Genomic DNA, 16,322 nt, shown 5'->3' on the forward strand with positions numbered 1-16,322 from the left:
CTGGATGGCCTTCTTTAACAGGTTTGGGAGTTTTGTTTTTTGTTTTTTTGTCTGTGGATATTTTACTTGAGAGAAATTCAGAGAATAATCACCAAGAGCTACATTGTATGAAATTCTTGTGCTTCTCCCCACAGGCTCTTCCCAGGGCACAGACATCCTACCAGAAGTCTCTACCTGGGGCGCCTGGGTGGCTCAGTGGGTTAAAGCCTCTGCCTTCGGCTCAGGTCATGATCTCAGGGTCCTGGGATCGAGCCCCGCATCGGCTCTCTGCTCAGCAGGGAGCCTGCTTCCTCCTCTCTCTGCCTGCCTCTCTGCCTACTTGTGATCTCTCTCTGTCAAATAAATAAATAAAATCTTAAAAAAAAAAAAAAAAAGAAGTCTCTACCTGGAAGTTTGTCTTTGTAACTTTCCCAGGCAATTTGTGTTGTCGGTGCTGCCCCAACCTGAATTATAAGATTTATTTCCTTTTTTAAAAAAGATTATTTATTTATTCGAGAGAGAGAGAAAGGAGAGAGAGACTGAATGGGAAGATAAGTAGGGAGGAGAGGAAGAGGAAGAAGCAGGCTTCCAGCTGAGCAGGAAGCCCAATGGGAGGCTGGATCCCAGGACCCCGAGATCATGACCTGAGCTGAAGGCAGACTGAGCCACCCGGGCGCCCCTGAGTTATAAAATTTTTTAACTTTAGTCTCAGCTCTTCAATAAACAAAAATTTAATCACAATTCAAAACAGTGTAAAATACTTCTAAAGAGGCAAAGGGTGAATTTCAGAAAAAAAAATCTCAAGATTACATTGCATATATTAAATACTATTTATTTCCCTTTATTCTTCCTTTGAGCCTGTTGGTAACTATTCTGAGGTCAGAAGAGCTGGGTGAGTTCAAGCGGACTTAGAGGGTTTGGATAAACGTTCACATATGATGACCCGTGCATAAAAATTTCTCCCAATGGAATAATACTGTGACTTATTTTTCCCTATAGAATGCAATAGATACTTGATAGATATACTTGGGGGTTTTCTTGTTGAGCTAGCAAAGTGCCTTACAATTTTCTTCCCTCTTTCCACATAAATTGTGCTGGACTGTTCCAACACTGGCTCGGTGTCATTTAAAATGACACTCATCAGGGTACCTGAGTGGCTGAGTCCTTAAGCAGCTGCTTTCAGCTCTGGGCTCAGATCATGATCCCAGGGTTCTGGGATCAAATCCCTCGTGGGGCTCTGCCTGGAGACTGCTTGTCCTTCTCGCCCTCCCTATGCCCCTCCTGGCTATCTTAAATATACAAACAAATAAATAAATAAAAAATTAAAAATGACACTCGTCATATGACTCTTGATTTTGGGACTCTGAGTTTCATCTCCATGTTAGATGTAGAGATTATTTAAAATTAAAATCTCACAAAATAAAATAACATTCATAGTCCAAAGCAATTGCGGGGGGCGGGTGTGTGTGTGTGGAGCCGAAGCCTCAGGCTCTAAGCTGAGCACCCCCCATTGAGCCTAGAGAGGGAAGTACTTGAAGGCCCAGTTGTTCTTCCTGGGGAGCCTCCCCCTGCAGGTGTCCTAGGGGCTCACACCCACCTGAGAAGGAGCCCTTTATACGAGAAGCTACTGAGCCCTGGGGGGCTGGGGATGCACCTGTAGGGGTGGGGGTGGGGGTGGGAGGACACCTAAGCCTTTTCTGAAATTGCCTCTGAGGTTCCCTTAAGCCTCCTAACTCCCGGGGGTTAGAACAGGGGGGCTCAGAGCATAAAGGGCTCACATTGAAAAGTCTGAGAGTCACTTCTGTGTTCCTGATGAGGGTCAGTGACTGAGGAGGTTGTTTGAAGGAGCTTGAACTGAATGCTTTTTTTAAAAAAAGATATTTATTTATCTCTCTATCTACCTGTCACACGACAAGTAGAACACAAGGAGGGTGAGCAGCAGGCAGAGACAGAGGGAGGGAGGAGGGAGCCGGATGCGGGGCTTCATCCCAAGACCTTGAGATCATGACCTGAGCCACCCAGGTGCCCTTTGGCTGAATCCTGAGTTTCCTCACGGGGAGAATGGAAGCCTGAGGGAGGGAGGGGGCAGTTCTGCTATGCCCTGGGGAGGGGAGGGTGTGCAGGGCTCCCAGGGTTCATGCCTGTGGCTGCTCAGGTGCCCCTGCCCTGCCTCACCAGGGACTGACCCACTCTGGGGCTTCTGTCCCCACCGGATGAGTCTAGAATGTGGAACCTTCTGAACGTGCCTTCCCTTCTGTCCTTGGGGAAGCCGGCTGCCCCTCTGTGCTGAGTCCCATGTTTGTTTCCTGGATTCCTTTTTTCTCTCTCTCTCTCTCTAAGATTTTATTTGTTTATTTATCTGAGAGAGAGAGAGAAAGAAAGAGAGAGAAAGAGTACAAGCAGAGGAAGCGGCAGGCAGAGGGAGAAGCAGACTCCCCTTTGAGCAAGGAGCCCGATTCGGGACTCGATCCCAGGACCCTGAAGGCAGACGCTTAACCAACTGAGCCGCCCAGGCATCCCTCGTGGATTCCTTTCCTGATCAAACATGCAGTCCTTTGGCTCTGGTTTCTCTCAGCACTTGGGCTCCTAAACTATAAGTTGATTGAGGGATGGGGGCTGGGGAAAGCTAGAACATTAGGGAAACCAAACAGAATATGTGTTCCATTTAAGCAAGAGAACCTCGAGACGGGAGACGAATGAGTTTAAGTTCTCAGGGACATACTGCACGTTGCAATCAGTTTTTGGCTGTATGTGTCTCTAGAGAACACTCACACTGGCTCCTGTTTGGGTTTCTGTTTATAAAATCAACCAATTGTGAATGCATGTTTTTCTTACCGATGTAATCCTGGTAACGTGCAGTCAGACTTTGTATTTTGGGGTGTTTGGGCGCTGACACCTTAAGCCTCACCCTGCCCTCTACACCACACCCCACTCCTCTCCTGCCCTGCTGTGCTCCCAGCTAAAGGAGCTGATGAGAAAGCCTGGGTGGTCTCCTCTCCCACCTGACCCCTCACGTCCCCCCACAGCCAGCTCTCCTTCTTTGCTTTTTTTTTTAAAGATTTTATTTATTTATTTGAGAGAACAATACAGAGATAGAGCACAAGTGGGAGGAGAGAGAGAAGCAGACTCCCCGCTGAGCAGAGAGCCCATATGGGACTCGATCCCAGGACCCCGGGATCATGACCTGAGCCGAAGGCAGACATTTATTTTTGGGCCACCGAGGCACCCCTCTTTCCTTGCTTTCTGAAGCCACGTCAGAGCTGCCAGAGAGGCCTCCCTGCCTTCCCCTGATACTCCTGTTCTTAGGGTCCTAAGCTTCTTCCTACTCTCTGTGTACATGTGATGGGGTGGGGAGTTCACGGTCATCCGTCTCAACACTTGAACCACTCCTGTGCAGTGACCATAATCACTGGCACCGCCGGCCACATCCAGGCAGGACCGCTAGGCTGTGGGTCCGCTTCTCTTGCTCTGAACTGCTCACCTGCGCTGACGCCTGATGGCGCTTGGGGCTGGGGAGCGTGTGCTGTGACCTGTGCTGCCCCGTGTCGCATGGCTGATCCTCCTACACCTCAGTTCTGTGTTCAGCCTACCAGACACGGCAGTTTACACAATCCCCAGGCATGTGGGAGCAGGAGTGTAAGAGCGAGGCCCTCCTTACAGTGGTCCAGGACGATGTGTTTGCTGGTTTAGGGTGACACTACATTAGGGCAATGCTGTGATAGGAGCTGGGCTGGCCCCACATACCCAAGGGTGGGGTGGCAGAGGGGACTCTATCCTGTGCAAGAGGCCAGGGCCCATCAGGTGGTTGCTCCTGAAATAGTCATTTATGTAGAGAAAGAGAAGGTCAAAGGCAGCCAGCAGATGGCGGGTTGGGTCCACACTCCTGCTATCAGGAAGCTTGTCAGGACACTTCAGTCCCTCCGCTGTCAAGGGCCTGTGCTGCCAGGGCCTCTACTGCAGCAAAGATAGGCGCCTCCGGCCCCAGCTGGCGACACTCATGGTCCACCCTGCCCCTGCCCCCCCACACCATGGCACAGCAAAGGGATTAGTTCAAAGTTGACATAAGCCCGTGGTCCGTAAATGCAGTAAAGCCACAGGTTGTCGTATGCAGGCTCCTAACCCTGCTGGAGGGGTCTGAGACTCTCAGGGGAAAAATGTGTAAGTACCGGGGTAGAGAGGTCACCTGCTCCCCTGAAGTATATCCGGTGACAAAGATATCAAAACAGGGATGGGCAAGGGTAAGGAAGGAACTCATAGATAAAATAAGGAAACAAGGGGCGCCTGGGTGGCTCAGTTGTTAAGCATCTGCCTTCTACTCAGGTCATGATCCCAGGGTCCTGGGATCGAGCCCCACATCGAGCTCCCTGTTCAGAGGGAAGCCTGCTTCTCCCTCTCCCACTCCCCCTGCTTGTGTTCCCTCTCTCACTGTGTCTCTGTCAAAAGAATAAAACCTTAAAAAAAAAAAATACAGAAACAAAAGACCACAATTTGACCAAATTGTAAATCCAGCAGATAAAGGTACACAGCTTGGCTTTTCATCTCTACCACATAAGTTCTAGATTAAGCTTGCTATCTGGCGTAATGCACTAATTCAGAAACATTCAGTTAATCAATACTAGGTCTCGGGGTGCCTGAGTGGCTCAGTCGGTCAAGCGTCCAACTCTTGGTTTCAGCTCAGGGTCATGAGATCGAGCCTGTGTCTGGCTCTGTGTGGGACGTGAGGCTATGTAAGGTTTTCTGTTTCCACTTCTCAAAAAAAAAAAAAAAATACTAGGTCTTAACTTACAGGTAAACCTGGGATCCTTCTCCATTTAAGCAGCAGCGTTCCCTGGATGATCTCAGGGCTGTTACTGACTAGTATATATGGGACAGATAGACCAGCTGTTTGTCCTTGACCATCAGAAACATGGTCCTGTCTAGGGTCGCCTGGATAGCTCAGTGGGTTAAAGCCTCTACTTTCGGCTTAGGTCATGATCCCAGGGTCCTGGGATCAAGCCCCACATCAGGGGTAGGGGGTAGTCTCTGCTCAGCAGGGAGCCTGCTTCTTCCTCTCTCTCTCTCCCTGCCTCTCTGCCTACTTGTGATCTCTCTCTCTGTCAAATAAATAAAATCTTAAAAAAAAAAAGAAAGAAAGAAAAAAAGAAATATGGTCGTGTCTAAACCTGCATGGTCATAGCACCCATTGTCCTAAAATATCCAATAGTGAGCTGAGAAGCTCTGAACAAATGATTTGTAAACTAAAATTAAGGTGAGTAATTGCCACTTACAAATGGTCTTGAAAAAGATGGGACCCCATGAACCTTATCCATCAAATAAAGCAGCTAATATGGCCCCATGGAAATTGCACAGTGCTTTGAAGGATTGAAACCCTATATCAAGCCTACTGAGTTAGTTGATTATTCCCCATACCTCTCCTTTGAACAGCTGAATTGGCCTGTTAAATTGGGAATGAACTGAGCCTGCGTGGCTCAGTTGGTTAAGCATCTACCTTTGGCTCAGGTCATGATCCCAGGGTCCTGAGATCGAGCCCCACATCGGGCTCCCTGCTCAACAGGGAGCCTGCTTCTCCCTCTCCCTCTGCCTGCTGCTCCTCCTGCTTGTGCTCTCGCTCTGTTAAATAAATAAAATCTTTTTTTAAAGATTTATTATTTTAGGGGGGGAGGGGCAGAGAGAAAATCTCAAGGAAGCTCCACCCCTAGCACAGAGCCCAGTGCAGGGCTGGATCTTGTAACCCTGAGATCATGACCTGAGCAGAAATCAAGACTCTGACTCTTAACTGAATGAACCACCCAGGCGCCCCTCAGAGATTTCTTTTAATGTTACACCATTGCAGCTTCGCTCTGGTTAGTGTCACTTGACTCTGATAACCAGCACCTCCCGGGTAGGATAACAAACATCTTTCAACATGTGGCCCACTGACACACGTGTGAAGCGTCTCATGACTAATGCTTTACTAAAAAGAACCACCTTATCTTAACAACAGCTGCCCTCCAAGGTGCTAGAGACCCTGCTTTCAGCATACACAAATTCCTCAGACTTTACATTATCCCTAACCCCTGCTCACTAAAATTTAGTGTATCATCAGTGACTCCTCACAATCCCACAGCAGCTCCTTCTGCTCATGGGTTCTGTCCCTGTGCTTTAATAAAATTACCCTTTTGCACCAAAAACACCTCAAGAATTTTCTTGACCATTTGCTCGGCAGTCCCACATCCGTGGTCGCGGAATTTTTTTGTGCATTTGCACTCAGACTCATACAAGGATGGCATGCACTAATATGAAAAGATCTGGAGGATTTATCAGTAGAATAAGAAAGCAAAGTGGATTGCCAAATACGCAGCAGGTTACCCACTGGGTGACTGTTAGGGTCGACTGCACGGGCAGGTGGACCCCCGCCGGATTTGGTTCAGACTGTCAACACTGGCATCACACACATGCCCTATAGGGTATGAAAGCATCGTGTTGTTTTTTTTTAAGGGTTTTACTTATTTATTTGAGAGAGAGAGAGCATAAGAGAGGAGAAGGTCAGAGCTAGAAGCAGACTCCCCATGGAGCTGGGAGTCTGATGCGGGGCTCGATTCCAGGACCCTGGGATCATGACCTGAGCCAAAGGCAGACACTTAACCAACTGAGCCACCCAGGTGCCCTTGAAAGTGTTTCTGCCTTCCATAATGCAAGCGTCCAGGGAGGGCATCACAAGACAGGCCTCTTAAGCAGGTGGGAAATGCCTGGAGAGAGCAAGGAAAGGAGCCTGGCCTGGGTTTAGGGGTGAGCCATGGTGAGAGTTGGGGGACAGGGGCAGGGTCTCCTGTGGATTGAATCATTTGCCAAAACCAAAGGTTGTCTGGCCCCCTCGTACGGATGTGGGCACAGGGGGAGGAAGGAGAGAGGAGGGTTGAAAGCTGTCAGCAAACATCAGAAAAAGAAGGAGTCCGAGACTTCTCGCCTCTGGCTGGACATGTAAGGAGCTCAGAACGTGGCTTCCAGTCCTCAGAGGACAAAAGCAGGACACCTGAACATCAACAACGCTTCTGTCACAGAACTGAGGGAGCAGGTAAAGCACCATCTCCAAAAATTAGAGAGGCCAAAGAGTAGCCATTTTGAAATATGTCCAAAATATTTTGGCCTCCACACAATCTATTTCACCAGAGCGTCACTGACTGGGATTCTCTCAGAGCCTCTCTGACCTGGGAGGAAGAAACAGGCAACCTGAGGCTCTTCCAGCCTTTTCCACAAGGTAGGATACTTGTGAAGACGACAGGGTTTTTATCCCCTGCCTGATACCCAGTATGTGGTGACTGTTCGATGTCATTTCTCCAACTCTGTGTCACCAGATGGGCTGCACGGTTCAAGTCAAGTCCAACACTAACACCCAGAGTTCACGTCCGACTCCGCAGGGGAAAAGCTCAGCCCCACACACTGGTGGCCCCACTCCAGATGCCAGCCACAGACGGGAGCCTAGGCTGCCGGCATCTGTGCCCAACTGCCTACACACTCAGGTTCCCTCCGAGTGCCATCACGTCTGGTAAGTTCCCAAATCAATGGTAAGAACTCCCCTGAACTGTACTGATGTGCTCTAAAGGATACAGCGCAGGAACAGTCAAAGGTAGTGACGCATAGGTCAAAGTAAGGGGGGCATACTGGTGAGGGGGGGTGGAGGGGGAGAAGGGGGTTACAGAGAATGCCCCCCTGCCAGCCCCTGCCTGTGCTTGCCAACCCAGAAACTCTCTGAATCCTGGATTACAGGGCTTTCATGGGGAGTCACTGGCCATTGGTGATTAACTCAATCTCTAGTCCCCCTCCTCTCTCCGGAGGCTGGGAGCTGGGCCTGAGCATTCCACGCCCATAGTCAAGGCTTGGTTTTCCCAGTGCCCAGCCCCATCCTGAAGCTATCTAAAGGCTGGCTAATAGTTTCCCCATTAAAACAAAAAATATTCTGTTACCCGTATCCCTCAAGTGAATTCTGAGGGCTTCAAGAGGCTTTTGCTAGGAATCAGGGACAAAGACCAAATATCTTTCTTTTTTCCTTTTTAAAAGATTTTATTTATTTATTAGAGGGAGAGAGAGAGAGCGCGCACATGCAGATGGAGAAGGAGTAGCAGGCTCCCCACAAGCAGCGCGCTGGATGCGGGGCTCGATCCTAGGACCCCAGGATCATGACCTGAGCTGAAGGCAGATGCTTAACCTACTGAGCCACCCAGGCGCCCTCCAAATATCTCTTATTATATCTGAGGATGTCAAGCCTGGGGACACAGGCTCACTAAAAGACTGAGAGCAAACCCCTGGAGCAGAGGGCCCTTCCCCTCTGCCCCCACCTGCTTCTATATCAACTGGGCTCTTGGTTAACACAAACGCACTACTCGGACAGAATTAGATGCTTTCCCGGAGCACTTTAATAATGCAAGAATGTCACTCTCTCACCAATCCTAGTCAGTCCTGTCCTGGATTCTGAGCTAATGCATTAAGACAAGAGTGTGTCAGCCAAGAAATGTGAGTTCGCTCCTTGGTGGGTTCTAGACAGAGACCACAACACGTGGAGTTGTTACACAGAGGAACATCTATCTGCAGCAAATAAGAAGATCTTGGGGGATAATTTCCAAAGCCATGGCTCCCTGAGCAGGGGGCGAGCGGGTTCTTTTTATTTCAGGTTTAGGACGAATATTCAGAAAGGGGAGCTTAGTCGTTGCAAGTAAAGGTGGGTATGTCTCCAATTCTCTGATGGCCAACTATGGCCAGCCACATTTAGAGTGGGGACCCGGTAGGGTCGCCACTGTGACATAAGGCGCCACAGGTCACAAAACATGAGCTCCACTGCACCCACCAGTGCTTGCCATCACCAGACAGCAGAGTGGGTGTGCAATACAGAGCAAAAACAGACAGATCCATGGGATGGTGGTCACATGTGGACATGCTGCTCACAGCGTCCATTGTCACGGTCATGTGCATGGGAGTGGTTTAGAAGTTGAGGGGCAGCGGTGCCTGGGGGGCCCAGTAGGCTGAGCCCAACTCTTGATTTTGGCTCAGGTTGTGATCTCAGGGCCCTTAGAGCCATGGAGCGGCACAATCTTGTTTGAGATTCTCTGTCCCTCTGCCCCTCCCCACCAGCCCCCATTCTCTCTCTCAAAAAAATAAATCTTAAAGAAAAAGAAAAGAAAAGAAAATAGGGCACCTGGGTGGCTCAGTTGTTAAGGGACTGCCTTCAGCTCAGGTCGTGATCCTGGAATCCCAGGATCCAGTCCCACATCGGGCTCCCTGCTCAGCAGGGAGTCTGTTTCTCCTTCTGACGCTCCCCCCTCTCATGCTCTCTCGCTCTCCCTCTTTCCCGCTCTCAAATAAATAAATAAATAAAATCTTTAAAAAATGAAGAAGAATAAGTTGAAGGATATAGTTATATAGCCCCCCCTACCCCCGCCCAACACAACATAGACATCCAGACAGTAGGGAAAAACTTAGGACTCACATAACAGAGGTCTCAGAGCAGGGCGGACCTCTCAGACCAAAGAACAGAAAGGAGCCTGGCTGGGTATAGAGTTCACTGGGGTTGGGGTGTGGGGCAGAGGCAAGAGATCTGCACACAGGCAGGGCTTTTCCAGCTGAAATCCCACCCCCCACCCCACCCCGCCCATGCCACCACTGCTGCTCTAGAGAAGAGACCACCCAGGCGTTCTCTTCAGTTCAGCTGGTGGGAGCACAAGGGCAGGGGTGGGAGGGGGAGGGGGAGCAGAGAGCTGGATGAGGCTTAAGCTGTCAGCACTCAAACACGCAAAAATGCAAAAAGTCTGACTGCTCACTGCAAGGACAAAGGTTGGTAAGAAGCCCCTGGTTGCGCGCTCTCTCTCTCTCTCTCCACACACACACACACAAATAAGTGAATCTTTAAAAATAAATAAATAAATAGGTGTGCCTGGGTGGCTCGGTCATTATCTGCCTTCAGCTCGGGTCAGGATCTCAGGGTCCTAGGATTGAGCCCCGACTCCAGCTCCCTGCTCAGTCGAAAGCCTGCTTCTCCCTCTCCCACTCCCCCTGCTTGTGTTCCCTCTCTCGCTGTGTCTCTCTGTGTCAAATAAATAAATAAAATCTTTAAAATAAATAAATAAATAAAATACGGAAATTTTACTATTTAACAGTCTTGATTGAATTTTAAGTTTTGTAATCAGAAACCATTCTAAGATCGCATTCCTTTCAACATTAATGGTTACAAAAGTGCAAACCATACAAAAGGAAAATTTTCAAAACTCTTTCTAACCAACAGGACATGAGGCATCACAGAACTCCTTACTTTCCGACTTTCTCAATGTAGTAAATTGTAAATAAATTACACTCTGAGTGCACCTACAATGTGATGTCAGACTCAAATCCTTTGCTTAGAACCCCCCCATCCCAGCAGCCCCCTGGGGCACTTGGGTGACTCAGTCGGTAAAGGGTAAAGCATCTGTTGGCTCAGGTCATAATCCCAGAGTCCTGGGATCGAGTCCCACATCGGTAATTGATACTGGAATATTTTATTTTTTCTGAAATACACTTCTTTCATCCCTGTTCAGGGGGAGTTGGCTTCTCCCTCTGCCTCTCCCCCCCTTTTCGTGCCCTCTCTTGCTTGCTCAGATAAATAAATAAAATCTTTTAAAAAAAAAAAAAAAAAAAAAAGAACCCTCCCAAACCAGTTAAAATCTCAGAAGGCATCTGCGCTGCACTCCCTCCCCCAACCCCACATGCACTTGTATCCCCACCTTGAAGGGCTCCTTCTCAGGTGGGTGTGAGCAGGTAGAACACCAGCAGGGGGAGGACCCCCCAGGAAGAACCTACTGGGCCTTCAAATACTTCCCTTTGTAGGCTCAAGGGGGCCCTTACCTTAGAGACACTGACCTGGGGTCTCTAACCACCACTGGAGTTGCTCTGGGCCACAAGAAATATTTTAAATGGCATAAACCCAGTAATGAAGAATCACTAAACCCAATGTTTATGGGGTAAGGAAGGAAGAAAGAAAATGAAGACATTTTTCTTGTTCAACAAGAAAATCCACAAGTATTTTTTTGCAGTCAAACAGTCAAAACAGTAACTATTATTTCCGTCGCAAGAAAATGTTTTCTAAACAATTAATCACTAGTTCAAGTCTAAGCCCTGGAATTATATTTGAAATCCCCCCTACCCACATTTCATTCATAAATAAATAAATAAACAAATACCTCAAAATATTACTACAAACTGCTCAGGAGAGGAAAATTGAAAAACTACAAATACTTGCAATGCAGTACTGGCATATTTTATCTTTTCTGAAATACACTTCTTTCATGCATGCCTCTTTGGAAATAGTTCATACTGCCTTTCGAGATCTACTGAGTAAACAAATTTTAGGTTTATTGAAAAAAGAAGACTTAATACAACGTTGTTGTATTCTCTGCTTCCTCTCACGCAAAATATCAACAAAGAAATAAATCATTTTGAAATGAATCATCCATTGACTGTGTGGAAACGATAATCAGTTAAAATACTGAGCTGGGTGAATTGCACCGCGGAGGACAAAGGGTGGCTACTGATGCCGTGAACTGAAGAGGGGAAGCTGGCGTCGGGGTAGGCGGGCGGGACTGGGAAACAAGCATTCATTGCCAGTCCAAGGAAAGGATAGGCCGAGGGACAGGGTCGTGGATTCGACCCTCTGCTTCCCGAACATCGGGAACACTCAGGAAAAACGGGTGCCCCTCGACAGAAAGGAGGGACTGGGGCCCCGGACCACAGCACCTCCCGCGCACGAACCCCGGAGGCCGAGTCACGACTGTCCCCTGACGACCCTCCCTCTCCGTGGTCACCGCGCGATGAGGGGAGACGCGGCCGCGTGCAGGGACGGGACAGGACGCCGAGGTCCCCGCTGCCCGCCCAGCCCGCACGCCGCGCGCCGGAGGGGACTGAGGTCCGAGCAGCGCCACCGCGGACTCGGCTCCGCAGACTCGGGGGCTCCCGCGGGAGGTTGAGTCCCCGCCACCGCCCGTCGCCAGCCCCTCCACCCCTTCCTGGCATACCGGCCCCGCACACTCACCATTTCCCGGCTTCTCGGTCCGCCGGCGTCGTCCCTACGGCTCCCGCACCGGGTGCAGCTCTCCGCGCTATAGACGCGGCAGCAGAGGCTCACGGGACCGCTAAGCGCAGGTGAGACTCACCCGGAGCAACTTCAGGAGCGTCCACGAGGCTGCGGAGCGTCGCCACACCCACCTGCCCCGGCGGCGCCCCTGATTGGACAGCTCGCAAGGGTCCGCCCCTCCCCTCCCGAGTGACAACAGGGCAGGAGGTCCAGACCGCTCAGGCGCAGGGTTCTCTGCTGGGGCAGGGGAACCCGCCCCCTCCTTGGACGTTTGCTTTTAGACAACTCTTGGTCCAGGCCCTGGAGGGACAGTGGCGTCTTCCTGCAGCTCCTTCTAAACGTGGGGACGCAGGTGTGCGCAGGGAGTTCGAGAGTCCGTTCCAAGGGAAGGACGCCCTTGTTCAGAGCAAGAGGGTCCCGGACCAGGCTAGGCCAGGCCAGGCCAGACGGGAACTAGATGGTGTTCTGGGGTTGGCATGAAGCTGAGAAATCAATGTCAGAACTGGAATAAATGCCTAATTTTGAGATCACTTCCACGTTACCAAATGTTACTTTCTTCTCTGATTGACATGATTACCAACTATTTGCTAGAACTAGAGGGTCTGAGGTCCTTCCTGGGGTGGGGGGTGGTGGTGCTGGGGGCGGTGGGCGGGCACGAGACTGAGAAATCACACATGGATCTGTGTGACCCTTGCTTACTAACATATTTTTAAAAGATCTCACCTTGGGGCGCCTGGGTGGCTCAGTCGGTTGAGAGGTGGGATTCTTGGCTTTGGTGCGTTCCTGAGATCCAGCGGGGAGGCCGCTCCACACTCAGGTCAGTTGTGCTTGAGATTCTCACTCTACCTCCCTCTCTGTCCCTCCTCTCACTTTCTCTCTCTCTCTCAAATAAATAAAATCTAAAAAACAAAAAAAAACCTCACTGCATGCAATAGTCTGGTTCCATTTTGATCTTTGATGGCAGCTTGGACAAGCACAATCAGTACCACAATTTTTCAACATTTGTCCCCTCAAAAAGAAAGTCCTGTAGGCTTTATCTTCCCATCTTCCTCCTCCAAGCCACAGCGTCAGGCCGCCTCTAATCTACTTTCTGTCACTATGGACTTCCCTATTTTGGAATCATGTATGAATGAAATCATACAGTATGTTGTTTTTGTAATTAACTTCAGTCACTTAGCGTACTTTTTCCAAGGAACATCCCTGCTGTTGCTGGTATGGATAATTGATTCATTTCTACAGCCAAATAATATTCCATGATATGGATAAAACACATTTAATTTACCTATTCATGCCTTCAAGGACATTTGGTTTATTGCCAACCTTTTGACTATTATGAAGGACATCGCAATAAATTTTCATGTACAAATTTTCACTGAAACATATATTTCCATTTCTCCTGGATACGTATCTAGAATGAATCGAGAGGTCCTATGGCAATTCTAGGTTTAATTTTTGAGGAATTGTCAGACTGTTTTCCAAAACAGCTGCACCATTTTATGTTTGCACTACTAGTGCATGGGGGTTCAAATTTCTCCACATCCTAGACAAAACTTATCTCACTTAAAAAAAAAAAAAGATTTTATTTATTTATTTTTTAGACAGAGATCACAAGTAGGCAGAGAGAGAGGGAAGCAGACTCCCTGCTGAGCAGAGAGCCCGATGTGGGGCTCGATGTGGGGCTCGATCCCAGGACCCCAAGACCACGACAGGAGCCGAAGGCAGAGGCTTAACCCACTGAGCCACCCAGGCGCCCCCTTTTCTCACTTTTTGATTCACCCATCTTAGTGGTTGCAGAGTGGTAGCTCATTGGGATTTTACTGAATTTCCTTGATGACTGATGATGCCAGCATCTCTTAGTGTGTCCTCGCCTATTTGTACATCTTCTTTGGCAAAAACATCTATTGACATCTTTTGACATTTTAAAATTGGGTGGTTTGAACTTTTATTATTGAGTTGTAAGAGTTATTTATATATGTTTTTGATACAAATTCCTTATCTGATATATGATTTACAAAATCTTCTTCCATTCTATGGGTTGTGTTTTCACTCTCTTGCTTTAAAAATGTTTACTTTTAGATTTTACTTATTTACTTAAGAAAGAGAGAGAGAGCAATTTGTGGGGAGGGGAAGAGGGAGACAAAGAGGAATGTCAAACAGACTCCATGCTGAGCACAGAGTCCGACCCGGGGCTCGATCCCAAGACCCTGAGATCATGACCCGAGCAGAAGGCAGAGGCTTAACTCACTGAGCCACACAGATGCCCCTAAAATTTTTACGTTTAATAGTGGTAATATATATAAACATGTCATAAAATTTACATTTCAGTGTATAGTTCAGTAGTAAGAAGTATGTTGACATTGGAAAGCCAATCTCAGTACATTTTCATTTTTCCAAACTGAATATCTGAACCCATTAAACATCTCTCTGAGCTCTTCCCTCAGGCCCTAACAACCACCATTCAACTTTCTGTCCCTATGAATTTCACATTCTAGGTACTACATACAAGTAGATTCATACAGTAGCTGTCCTTCATGACTGGCTTATTTCATTTAATATAATGTCCTTAAAAAAAAAAAAAACCACCACAAACCCAACGGACCTGGATGGCTCAGTCAATTAAGCCTCTGACTCTTGATTTTTGGTTCAGGTCTCCATCTCAGGGTCATGAGATCCAGCCTTGCATGGGCTCTGTGCTCAGTGCCGAGTCTGCTTAAGATTCTCTCTCCCTCTCCCTCTGCCCCTCTCCACTCCTCTCTCTCTTTCTGTCTCTCTGAAAAAAGAAAACTGAAAAACCAAAACACCATAATGTCCATAAGGTTCACCCATATTGCAGTATATGTATCAAAATGTCCTTTCTTTATAAATCTGAATAATTTTGCATTATATGTGTAAGCTCAATTTCGTTATTCATTTATTGATCCACACATGGGTTGAGAACACCTTTTGGCTTTCATGAGTAATGCTACCCTGAACATGGGTGCAGAAATATCTGTTTGAGTACCCGCGTTCAATTCTTTTGAGTATATACTCCCCAGAAGTATATCCAGTAGTATTGCTGGATTATATGGTAACTGTGTATTTTGTCCAATGCTTTCTCTGCATCTATTGAGAAGATCATATGGTTCTTAACCTTTCTTTTATCAATGTGCCGTATCACACTGACTGATGTGTGAATATTGAACCAAACTTGCAGCAGAGGAATAAATCCCACTTGACCATTATGAATGATTCTTTTAAGATACAGTTGGATTTGATTTGATAGTAATCTGTTGAGAATTTTGGCATCCCTGTTCATCAGGAATATTAGCCTCATCTTTAGTGGAGTCTTTGGTTTTGGAATCAGGGTAATGCTGGCCTCATAGGATGACTTTGGAAGTTTTCCTTCTATTTCTATTTTTTTTAATAGTTTGAGAAAAATAGGTATTAACTCTTATCTAAATGTTTGGTAGAAATCCCCTGTGAAGCAATTTGGTCTTGGATTTTGTTTGTAGTGACATTTTTTTTAGTACTGATTCCATTTCTTTCTTTCTTTCTTTTAGATTTTATTTATTTATTTGAGAGAGAGTGAGATGCATGCATACATGAGCGGGGGAGAGCAGAGGGAGAAGCAGGCTCCCCACTGAGTAGGGAGCCTGACATGGGGCTCAATTCCAGGACCCCAGGATCATGATGTGAGCCAAAGGCAAAAGCTTTAACTGGCTGATTCCCCAGTAATGATTCCATTTTTTTGCTGGTTATCAGTCTGTTCAAGTTTTCTATTTCTACCTATTTCAGTTTTAGTAGTTTATATGTTTTGAGAAATTTATCCATTTCTTCCAGACTGTCCAATTTTTTGACATATTTATTTTTCATAATATTGTCTTACAATGGTTTGTATTTCTGTGGTATTGGTTATTTCTCCTCTCTAATTCATTTATTTGGGTCCTTTCTCTTTTCTTTTTGATAAGTCTGGGTATAAGCTTATCAATGTTATTACTTCTTTCAAAGAGCCAGCTCCTGATTTGTCTATTCGACTTGGTTTTTTTATTTTCTGTATCATGTATTTCTGCTCTAATCTTTATATAATTTCCTTTCTTCTGCTGGCTTTAGGCTTCATTTGTTGTTCTTCTTCTAGCTCCTTTAGGTGTAAAGTTAGGTTGTTTATTTGAGAATTTTCTTGCATCTTGAGGTAGGCCCGTATTGCTACATACTTCACACTTATGACTGTTTTGTTGCATCCCAAATGTTTTGGGCCATGGTGTTTTCATTTTCACTTGTTTCCATGTATTTT

The 16,322-nt window shown here is 47.3% G+C and overlaps 1 protein-coding gene across 1 annotated transcript in view; it reads right to left on the reverse strand.

Moving 5' to 3' along the window:
• LOC116572743 (zinc finger protein 709-like) overlaps positions 1 to 16,322 on the reverse strand; it is an 88,277-nt gene that overhangs the window by 42,887 nt on the left and 29,068 nt on the right. The gene's annotated exons all lie outside the window — the stretch shown is intronic.

Source organism: Mustela erminea, chromosome 1 (assembly GCF_009829155.1).
Source record: "Mustela erminea isolate mMusErm1 chromosome 1, mMusErm1.Pri, whole genome shotgun sequence".
NCBI classification, from domain to species: Eukaryota; Metazoa; Chordata; class Mammalia; order Carnivora; family Mustelidae; genus Mustela; species Mustela erminea.